An 11,900-nucleotide genomic window follows, 5' to 3' on the forward strand; every position below is an offset into this window, starting at 1 on the left:
TAGCACCACATCTCAAATGCTTCGATTCTCTTCTGTTCCGGTTTTCCCACAGTCCACGTTTCATTACCATACAATGATGTACTCCAGACGTACATCCTCAGAAATTTCTTCCTCGAATTAAGGCCGGTATTTGATATTAGTAGACTTCTCTTGGCCAGAAATGCCTTTTTTGCCATAGCGAGTCTGCTTTTGATGTCCTCCTTGCTCCGTCCGTCATTGGTTATTTTACTGCATAGGTAGCAGAATTCCTTAACTTCATTGACTTCGTGACCATCAATCCTGATGTTAAGTTTCTCGCTATTCTCATTTCTACTACTTCTCATTACCTTCGTCTTTCTCCAATTTACTCTCAAACCGTACTGTGTACTCATTAGACTCTTCATTCCGCTTAGCAGATCATTTAACTCTTCTTCACTTTCACACAGGATAGAAATGTCATCAGCGAATCGTATCGTTGGTATCCTTTCACCTTGTATTTTAATTCCACTCCTGAACCTTTCTTTTATTTCCATCATTGCTTCCTCGATGTACAGATTGAAGAGTAGGGGCGAAGGGTTACAGCCTTGTCTTACACCCTTCTTAATACGAGCACTTAGTTCTTGATCGTCCACTCTTATTATTCCTTCTTGGTTGTTGTACATATTGTATATGACCCGTCTCTCCCTATAGCTTACCCCTACTTTTTTAGAATCTCGAACAGCTTGCACCATTTTATATTGTCGAACGCTTTTTCCAGGTCGACAAATCCTATGAAAGTGTCTTGATTTTTCTTTAGCCTTGCTTCCATTATTAGCCGTAACGTCAGAATTGCCTCTCTCGTCCCTTTACTTTTCCTAAAGCCAAACTGATCGCCACCTAGCGCATTCTCAATTTTCTTTTCCATTCTTCTGTATATTATTCTTGTAAGCAGCTTCGATGCATGAGCTGTTAAGCTGATTGTGCGATAATTCTCGCACTTGTCAGCTCTTGCCGTCTTCGGAATTGTGTGGATGATGCTTTTCCGAAAGTCAGATGGTATGTCGCCAGACTCATATATTCTACACACCAACGTGAATAGTCGTTTTGTTGCCACCTCCCCCAATGATTTTAGAAATTCTGATGGAATGTTATCTATCCCTTCTGCCTTATTTGACCGTAAGTCCTCCAAAGCTCTTTTAAATTCCGATTCTAATACTGGATCCCCTATCTCTTCTAAATCGACTCCTGTTTCTTCTTCTATCACATCAGACAAATCTTCACCCTCATAGAGGCTTTCAATGTATTCTTTCCACCTATCTGCTCTCTCCTCTGCATTTAACAGTGGAATTCCCGTTGCACTCTTAATGTTACCACCGTTGCTTTTAATGTCACCAAAGGTTGTTTTGACTTTCCTGTATGCTGAGTCTGTCCTTCCGACAATCATATCTTTTTCGATGTCTTCGCATTTTTCCCGCAGCCATTTCTTCTTAGCTTCCCTGCAGTTCCTATTTATTTCATTCCTCAGCGACTTGTATTTCTGTATTCCTGATTTTCCTTTTTAGAGATGTCCATTCCTCACCCTTTCCGAACTGTAAAAACGGGGCGATCCGACAGCCGGCAGCTCAAGGCGTGGAGTGTGCGTCAGCCCCCAAGCCAAACCTGCGCTGACTCGGCAGCGCAACGCGCTCGCACCGTGGCCGTCGTACACCTGGCCAACATCGGCCCCAGTTCCCACGAGGACGCGTCCTGCCCTCCTGCATAAACCAACCACCGCCCTAGTACACTCGTTCTACGTTCTTAGGCTAGATGTTTGGCGGCTTGCAGAGACTGATTCTCAGTTTTGTTTAGTAGAGTGACTGCAGCAGACTCCGAAGAACGCGATCATGTTATGCTGTAGGTGCGATCTTCCATCCTGCATCAACAAACTGACGTAATGGAGCCGCAGATGAGACTAAAAAGAATTGTGCAGGTCGAGAAACTGGTCATTCCTTAACTACCCACCTGTCAACGAAGACATCATTCAGTGAACAAACAACGTATGTGGAGTGTACTGGAGCCCCATTTTTGGTAAACCATTTACTTCTTCTTATTTCCAGCGTCATATTCTAAAGCTAGTCTGGAAGAGTGCTCTGCTACATTGTAGAAGACAGCATGTGTGATTCTTACTGCAAGAAGGAGTCAACGTGGTGGACGCTCACTTACAGTACATTAACTCGTAGATTAACGTTATCCCCTACATTTATCTTAACCCGCACATTAGCCTTTAAATAGTACTCGTGTCTCGTCTGAGTTACGCAATAAGGATTTGGATTTTCCCACAAAAATGATAACGAAAAAATGCTACTTTGTCGCCTCCAACTGTTGGCTCCTCTGTAAATAAGACTGAAAGAACAATCACAGTTTCAGCAATAGAATCTCCAGCAGGACTCCTTCATGTCGGATGAGAGACAGACGAAAGACGCTGCCCACGTTGGTGGGAGCAACTTTTCTTTGAGACAAAATGTTCGTTAATGATTCCCAGCAGCCCTAGGTATCCTTCTGTATTGGTTATGCCCCTGAGAGGCGCTCTGTGATGTGTGTATACAATATGTGGTCCCTATAAACACTCATATGCTTTGCATGAAACAGAATAGGCCGAGGCAGTTAAAATTCCTGATCCCTTTCTAAACTATCTCTCTTCAGAAAGAGACAATCAATTCCAAGGTTCTCTCGTTGAAACTCACTTTGTCAACTTACTAGGGTAGGCAGTGTGCAATGTGGTTAGAAGTCCCTGTTAGTTCAGTGAAATGTCATCTTCTCTGAGACACCAGATTCTGTATGATACCTAGCGTTGGTGGGCAGCATTAGCGAACATTTTCTTTTCAACAAAAGTTGTTCCTGGTCCTGTTTTATTTTGAGAAATATGTCAATCTCTCCAAATTTTTAATATTACTCTCGCATGTCCTATAAATGAGATCAGGATTCGAAGAATATTATTTGAAGTTTACTTCCGTCTTCACCACTTTTGACGAGTACTAGTCAATGAGACTTTATGACTCCGTGTTTTTGACAAAGTTTCTTCAAAATTGTTTCATTGATTCTGACGCTTTTCTGTTTGAAATTTTTAATTTTTAACGTCAGCGTGACATTACTGGTATAAGGAAAAAAACATCTTTTGTGAACAGTTTGTATCTATATATCTCAACTTGTAGCTAATCTTGCAGCGTGTTGTGGTAGTTAAAGGTTTCATGGTGTAAGATTTAAAAAAAATTGTACACAACATATATTAGTATTATGAAACATATTTTTTCTATATCTTGTTACGCGAGCTTTTTGGCCGGCAAACGGATCACAGTGCTGGATCACCCACCGTATTTGTCGGATTTCAGCCCAGACAACTTCCGCTTGTTCCCCAATTAAAAGTTTATAATGAAAGGTCATCATTGCGACTCATTGAATGACATCCTAGAAAACTGCACTGCGCTACTAATACAATTCCAAAATAGGATGACAATGGTTGTTTCAAAACACTTTTAAAATGATTTCAGCTATGTATTGATTCAGGGGGAGACAATTTTGAATAAGTAGAGTGGTTCAGTGAACGTAATCCGTGACTTATATTTTTCATAGCTACAGTTACATTGTGTATATGCAAAGGACATCCACAGTAACGCTATAAAGGCGAAACTATATTTGTCTGTTAGCTTTTCACAACTACACCGCTGAACCGTTTTCGATGAAATTTAATGTGGAGATACATTGAACCCTGAGGAAGAACATAAGATACTTTAGAAAGAACAAGATATTCATTGATTTGAACAATACAATGCGATGTAGCGAAAAATATTTACTATTTGATAAAGCGTTTCCTCTTTGATTTTCAACTTCATCATATTTATGAAAATGTTTTTATTGATTATACGTTCTACGTAATACGATTCAACATAATTGATAATAATTAAAACAATACCTATCCAATCCTCAACGTGTTTAATACATACGCCTATAAGAATATTAGTAAATGCGAAAGTGATTCTGTCGGTTACGTTTTCACAACTAAACCACTGAACTGATTTGAAACAGCTGAAATTGTGTATGGAGATAGCGTCAACCCTGACGAAGAACATAGGCTACTTTAGAAAGTCAAAAGAGAAATAGACCCATAACAGGATGAAGCAGGGAGTGGGACATCAGTTTTTACATCACTGAACATAAATGTGTCAAAATAATTACTAAATTTGTTACGCAATGCAGAGTTGTGAACTCCTGCCCATGCGCCTTAACGCGTCTTCGTGCATTTAAAGAAAGAGGGGGGAGAGGGGGAGAGAGGAGAGAGAGAGAGAGGGGGGGGGGGGGGAAGGGGTGGAGGTGATCGTCACGAGCTGTGCTTACCTGGACAGGCAGACATCTGAGGGCAGCAGATGTCATTGCATGCACTTACTCATCATTACTTATCACAACAAAACTAGTGACACGTGTGCGCAGCCACAGGTACATCTGCATCAACATCTACTCCACATTGACAGCTAGTCTTTTTATATTACTAACATAATTGTGTTAATGGCCCCAAAACACATTATCATATAACTGAAACAATTGCATGTAACAAATTATGAAATAAGCTAGAGAATATATTTCTATTCATATGGCACTCATGTTAGGTTGACAATGAGAGTAAAAAATTGGGATAAAAAAGATAGCACGACAGAGAAAATATTTCTAGTTACCAACAATTATAACCAGCAAAAACGTCATCCATATGCCTCGAATATTTATGAAATAAGCTAGAGGCGTTCAAAATTAAGAACTGGAAAAAATCACAATGTCAGAGAAAGTTTATCTGCAAACCAGTAAAAATAACCAGGTAAAATGCCGTTGATACTCTTCATTCTGGAGAAACAAGAAATATATTTTGAAATATCTTATACAAAAAAAAACCGTTTAAATGATCATCGAGTAGACATGAATACCTATTGTAAACGTTAAGTGACTAGATGCACATCATCGCAATTAATTGTACGAATGATGCATTGAATATGAAACTAACTGATTAAATAACTAACTATTACGCCATATGCAGTACTCTGTTCGCTTACGAACTGTACACTGCGTAGTGTTAATACATGTTCTACATTACTTTCACACTTATGTTTTCTTGACTCGCAGAAAGGTCAACACAACGTGTTATCAAATCTGTGTTTTTGATTAGTTTGTACAAAGTGTTGCAGACGGCTGGTAGTCAGTGAGGCCAACTTGGGAAGCTCCCAAAAGCTGCCACTGTTTGGGCCCCGGAGACTGAAGTGAGAAATTCGTTGTCTCCCCCAACTGACACGTTGTCCCGCACGCTTGTAAGGTGTGTTACAGAAATTTTAACTGCGTGGCTGCCCATTACTGGAAATTATGCAATTGTTCTTCTCTTTTCCAACGCAGAAAACTGCTTTTTCTCTTTCAAGCTGTTCAATTTGGGACGACACATGAAGCACAGATGAGCACATTTTCATTATTAACTGGCTGTATTCTTCAGGGACCACAGAGAGGTCGCTGTCGTATAAGACTGAACGTAGGCGCGCCATTTACGCAGAGAGAGAAATAAAACTGATGTTGTCATTAAACTGCGTTGCATGGAGAGGGGGATTGCCATTTCGGCAATTGGAGACAGCTGTTAGCCAAAAATACTGCAGTCACGTTTGTGCTGCGCTGGTGAGGAGAGAGTCTCCCGAGATCTGTGCGCGACAGGCTGTTGAACAGGTCCCTCCCTGCGGCTCCTTACGAGATGATAAGGCAAGTGGAAGATAAATGATAGGAGGTGGGGGGGGGGCAAGTGTTTCGGCGCCGTCTTGTGGAGTCTCGCATCAGATCAGCTCTCACTGTAAGACGGCGTCGAAAGTTTTGGAAATAGCCAAATTTCTCATGAACATTTAAGTTATATAGTGGCCGCAAATGTCATAGTATACCTCGCCCCAGTCAGCGTTGCTAAACCTGTGGTTTAATGGATCTTTGATCATTAATTTTAGAAATGTGTGAGAATTCTGTAGTAGATTACAGTCTACAACACAGATTCATGGAGAGCGTAAGTGCCCCTACCTTTGAGTCGCCGCTTCTGGACGCCTACGTCTATTAATCAGTTTGTCATTCTGGTACGGGTCTAGCAGCCACGGCAATAGCAGCGTGGAAGAATGTCATTTGGTACAGGGGGTGGGGGGATCTTTTTTTTTCCTGGTCATCAGTCTACTGACTGGTTTGATGCGGCCCGCCACGAATTCCGTTCCTGTGCTAACCTCTTCATCTCAGAGTAGCACTTGCAACCTACGTCCTCAATTATTTGCTTGACGTATTCCAATCTCTGTCTGCCTCTACAGTTTTTTCCCTCTATAGCTCCCTCTAGTACCATGGAAGTCATTCCCTCATGTCTTAGCAGATGTCCTATCATCCTGTCCCTTCTCCTTATCAGTGTTTTCCACATATTCCTTTCCTCTCCGATTCTACATAGAACCTCCTCATTCCTTGCCTTATCAGTCCACCTAATTTTTAACATTCGTCTATAGCACCACATCTCAAATGCTTCGATTCTCTTCTGTTCCGGTTTTCCCACAGTCCATGTTTCACTACCATACAGTGCTGTACTCTAGACGTACATCATCAGAAATTTCTTCCTCAAATTATATGTGAATACATACTCGCCAGCTATTTGCTGATCTGGTGATCTGGTATGTAGCAACATTTGCGAATGGAAATTCCTTTTTGTTATGTTCAATTACGTAGTTTCATCTAACAGCAGAAAAACTGACAGGATGTACTTAATGTCTTAAAATGAAATAAGTGATCGATTTTGACAATCATCGAATTCGATCTTCAGACACTGCCACACCATGTGATCTTTTAATTTTTTTAAAATTAGGTGTGTGGTGAAATTGGGTAATCACAATCAAAAGAAAAGTAAACATTTATGCCGGAAAAAAACTAACTCCAGGAAACAGTTTCTTCTAGTAAATTCATGCATACGAAAAATTATTGGATCTTGTTTCCGTTGCTCTCGTCACGAGTGGACTGAGAAATGGAGTGACCAGCGCAGTGACGCTACAGTTGCTGGTATTGGTTTGAGGAGGCTGTATGTAGGTGTGGGGGAGTTGCAGGGACCAGACAGTGAAGCCCGCGTGGTGACTGGGACAGCACGGCGCGGCGCGGCTGGTGCAGGGTGGAGAACAGCGGCCCACAGCCGGTGGCTGGCGAGGCTGCAGCTGGGACTCCAGGGGCAGCGGCCAGAGCCGGCTGTGGGGGCGGCTGCTGCTGCCGTAGCTCGCACCGGAACTCCAGCAGTGGCGGCTGGAGCTGGCACCTGGACTCCAGAAGCGTGGACGCGGCTGCTGCTGGCTGGGACTCCAGGACCAGCGGCTGGAGCTGCGGCTGCCGCCTCAGAAGAGGTGGGCCGACGAGCAGTTGTCGGTGGGCGGCGGCGGGGGGTCTGCCTCGTAGGGCGGGATGCCGGCCAGCTGCATCGCGTCCCTCATCTGCAACAGCCGGAGCCTCGCTGTCTCCACAAACTCCCCCCTCAGCACTCTGCTACCCAGGAACATAATACACGTGTCGTCTTACCCCCAAAACTCTCCTGTTTTTCATTATGTATACGCCATCAATCTTCCAACTACTCTAACTCTGCCCTTCCCTTTTTTTTCTATGTCGTACGAATTCTTCCATTTTTACATAGCTACCACACCCAACTTTCTGTGTAATCCGTTCTGTGTATTGTAACTTCCCACTTTTATCGTCTACTGCTCCTCCCAGGCCAACGGCTTTGCCACAGTGGTAACAACGGTTCCCGTCAGATCACCAAAGTTAAGCGCTGTCGGGCTGGGCTAGCACTTGGATGGGTGACCATCCGGTCTGCCGAGTGCTGTTGGCAAGCGGGGTCCACTCAGCCCCTGTGAGGCAAACTGAGGAGCTACTTGATTGAGAAGTAGCGGCTCCTGTGGGCTGTGGATGACACGGCGGCCGGTCGGTACCATTCGGCCTTCGTGGCCTGTTCGGGAGGAGTTTCGTTTCGTTTACTGCTCCCAGACCCGTGTTGGCTACTTGTGGAAATTGTAGCAGATGTTGTGTTAACGTGACCCTCCCTCTAGTAAGAATATCCTGTAGAACTGTCTCCTTACCAATCTGGCTTTTTCTGGAAACTGTAGCCGATGCTGCGCTAACCTGACCCTCCCTCTACTAAGAATATCCTGTAGAATTCTCTTCTTCCCTATTAATTTTAAGGTTTCTTCTTTTCGTACTTCAAATGTCCACATAATTGTTGACATTCTCCGATAACAGCACAGTTCAGTGACTTCCAGTCTTTCTACATCCTGACGTCCTCTCGTCCACGCTTCACTTGCATACTCAACTGCGCTCCATACGTCCACATTATTTTTCATTACCATATCATTATATGATACAGCTTTTTCTATTGCAGGAAATTTTCTATATTTGTGCCATGTTACTTTTTTTAACTTTCTTGCTTGAGCAACACCGTAAAATTTAACTTTCTAGATGAAAGAACTCTCTTATTTCTTGCACTGCAGTGTCATGTTCTATTTCAGACTTCCTTATTGATTTCATCCAACGAATGCAGTAACCAGTCATTGCTTTGTACAAGAAAATGTCTTAGAAGAGTACATAATGGTCAAAACTAGAAATAAAAGACTATGAATATCTGTCCATAAACCTTTTGAGATATCAGTTACCTTACTTCTGTCCAGGACGGTCAGGAATCAGTCGTGTAGCCTGTGTTCCTGTTAACACAAGCACGACACATACAATACTAGTCACTCTTCAGCTGCCATCATGCTTTCACCTCTAGCCTTGGCAATGGCAAGGAGAAGAGAGCCATATCCGGCTAAAACCACTCACTGGTGGTTTCATCCCGTAGGGCTGCCAGACTGCTGGCGTGTTAACTGCTACATTTCACCCACTATTCAAAACAGTCTTGTATAATTTATATGACAGTAAAGTCTCTTAATTTAATTAACCATTCGGAGTCTGAATGCGGACCTGTGTGGTCGTCAAGTGAGGAACGTACAAGTGAACCAGAGTTGACGTGCTTATTGTTATCTTCGACAGGGCGTGTCCACAGAACGTTCATCATCAAACTGTAGGAAAAATGGCAACACTCGGCGATGGACCACGTAGAAACCAAGAATTACCTGGAAGAGTGCACTAAAGCCGTTAGAATGTCGGAAAGAAGTCGCAACTCTTAGAAAGAGTTGGGCAACGTAAACGAAAGCTGGTAAGTGTGTTTCTGCATTTGAAAGATGACGTCTCTTCAAATTCTGCAGCAGTCGCATAAGAATAGCGCTAGTACCGCCACTATGCAAATCGTGTTCGCTTTAAATACAAGTTGTGACGGTCGTAAGTATTAGTTACCTTTGAGATTGGAGGTTGTGACTTGATGTTAGTCAAGAATGCCGTTAAGGCGACAAAGACGCCATTGTCAAGACCTCACAGAGTTTGAACGAAAGCGCGTAACAGCACTCCCGCCAAGTGTTCCTGCAGCCACTGTACGTGGTCACCGGCAGACACTGTCAGCGGTCGCGCAGGAGCCCTCCGAGCCTCAGCCCAGCCCGGCTGCTGTAGCAGGAGCAGCCGTGCAGCCCATGCGCACTCGCACCCGCTTCACTGGGTGGCGCTGCACGGACACTTCCTAGTCGCCATTTAGACACCACAGCTCGTGCCTCATTTCAGAGAGCCTCGCCCTGGACTCCATTTCTTGCTGCATTATTTGTAATAAGTCTTCATACACTTTGAGAAATACAAGTAAATCTTCTTTTTGTTGTCTTGACTTGTTCGCTAATCATTTATGATATTGTCCAGCTTTCCTATGAAGACAGTTGCCACGCCACTCTGCAGCGCATCTGTCCTTACAATTGCGAACGAGGTCGTACACAACATACCTGGCAACGAGACACGGTGCCTACTTGTGGCCATCTTCAAGCCTAGTTTACTTGTTCTATTTTTCATTGGTTTTTGCTGCTGTTGGTTATCTTCTGCGTCCCTAGCTTTTGCCTTACTTGTGCTTTTTATGTTTCTGGTACGGCAGTTGCAGTTCTTTCACTCCCTTTCTTTCTCTCTGTGCTGTTTTAGCTTCTTGCTGATTGTATTTGTGCAATGCTTAATTTATAATGGCTACTGCACCGCAGTCACCTGATGCGCCACCTGCAGGTGATCTCTCTCACAGTTACCAAGTGGCACAACTGCTTCGTGACGTCGCAGATAACTCCACACGAGACGCCGTGTCCGATGGCAGCGCCGCCGCCTGCATCAGCCACGTACTGCTTGGCCACGACAGCTTCACCATTTCGCAAGCCCTGCCAGAATCGGAGAGAATAGGCACTACTCGGAAGATATTTATTTGTCTCCGAGCGCTGCCAACGCCAAGCTGCCACTAGAGGCTAAGTATTACGAAAGGATTGTGTTTACTAGCAAGTAACTTCTGTAAGCACTTGCTGAGGTATCTACAATAGAACAGAAACTTACTCAAGTTGGCTTTTTGAAGTCATTGGGCAATATTATTTCAGGAACTTGCTGAAAATACTTACTGCAGCAATGCAGTTATTCTTAAAAACCAGAGCAACCGCCACTGTTGTTGCTGTGTTATTAATGATCAAAGATCGTGACGAAAGACAAAAATAAAAAATAGACAAAAATATTACAGAGAACATACTGATGTAACCGAGAAACACGATTTATTTAACTAAATCAAATGACTTCACTTAGATTAAATACTTTGTAGATGTCGTACACAAATTTCGAACATCTCTTGTCTGATGTATAATCAAATATCTGATAGGAGGAAAGAAAAATTCGGCGCGGAATCTCCTCAAGAGATTGCGTTTTAATTATTCTTCGCTTTTTGCAAGCAATATATATTACTTTAATCACAAGTGTACTAGATTTATGTTTACGTTAACACTAAAAATTCAGCTACAATTTAAATGCGTCTGAACTGCCATTCCACTTTCTCTTCTCATGAAACAAATTGATCGCATTGCATTTCCTTGACTAATAGTGCTAGTCTGCTTTTGCGTTCCAATAGTACATTAGTTTTGGTTCGTCTGCCTTTGTGACATTCTCCTTTTCGACACAGATATTTTCACACTGTTACTGAACACACACAACTTTTATAAGTTTGATAAAAAATTCGGCAAGTACTTGCAGCAAGATGCAAGAAACTAGAACGTATTTTCACTCTGCAGCGGAATGTGCGCTGATTTGAAACTTCCTGACAAATTAAAACTGAGTGTCGGACCGGGACCCGAACCTGGAAACCTGGTCGGGAAGAAACTGATTCCACTAACTTACCAACTTCTCGAACTGTACGAAGCTAGCGGAAGTCGACGAGAGGAGGGAGAGGGGATGCAAATATGATGGTTCCAGCTGTTCCACCCGACAAATTAGGTGATTTCCGATCCGATGGAAGTGTCACTTAATCGGATAAAATTTCCGCGAGTGCTGTCTCTGATTTCGTGTTAAGCACAAACCCCGCAGGTAGTGATGCCAGGAGGTGGTGCTGCCTCTCCCCTCACCCCTCCTGACCCCTCGGCAGCCATAACGCGGGAGCGCGGCCGCTCTCAACAGTCACGGTGCGAATCGTCAACTTACCGTGGACAAACTGTGTATTCCCGCATTTCGTGAGTTTGATGAGGTAAGGACAGACTGGGCAGAGTACTTCACACAATTCGACACGCACATCGCAGCGCATCACTTATAACGTTCTGACAAACATCAGCGACTACTTACAAGCTTTGTGCAAAACTCTTTCCCACGTCGCACCCTGAATTAGTACAATATGAGGACCTATTGTAGGCGCTTTGTTTATGAGGACATGGTACAAGAAGCGGCGGCCCGTAGCTAGTTCCTTAAGTCGTAAGCAACAAGAAGAGACGTACCAAGACGTGTAGATTCAAATGTGACTGTAGCAATTACTACAGTGA

General features: G+C 43.4%; 1 pseudogene; it reads left to right on the forward strand.

The window, feature by feature from the left end:
* The first annotated feature begins 7,719 nt into the window (after positions 1–7,719).
* Positions 7,720–7,837, forward strand: LOC126485370 (5S ribosomal RNA; annotated as a pseudogene).
* The last annotated feature ends 4,063 nt before the right edge of the window (positions 7,838–11,900 follow it).

Source organism: Schistocerca serialis, chromosome 6 (genome assembly GCF_023864345.2).
Source record: "Schistocerca serialis cubense isolate TAMUIC-IGC-003099 chromosome 6, iqSchSeri2.2, whole genome shotgun sequence".
NCBI lineage: Eukaryota > Metazoa > Arthropoda > Insecta > Orthoptera > Acrididae > Schistocerca > Schistocerca serialis.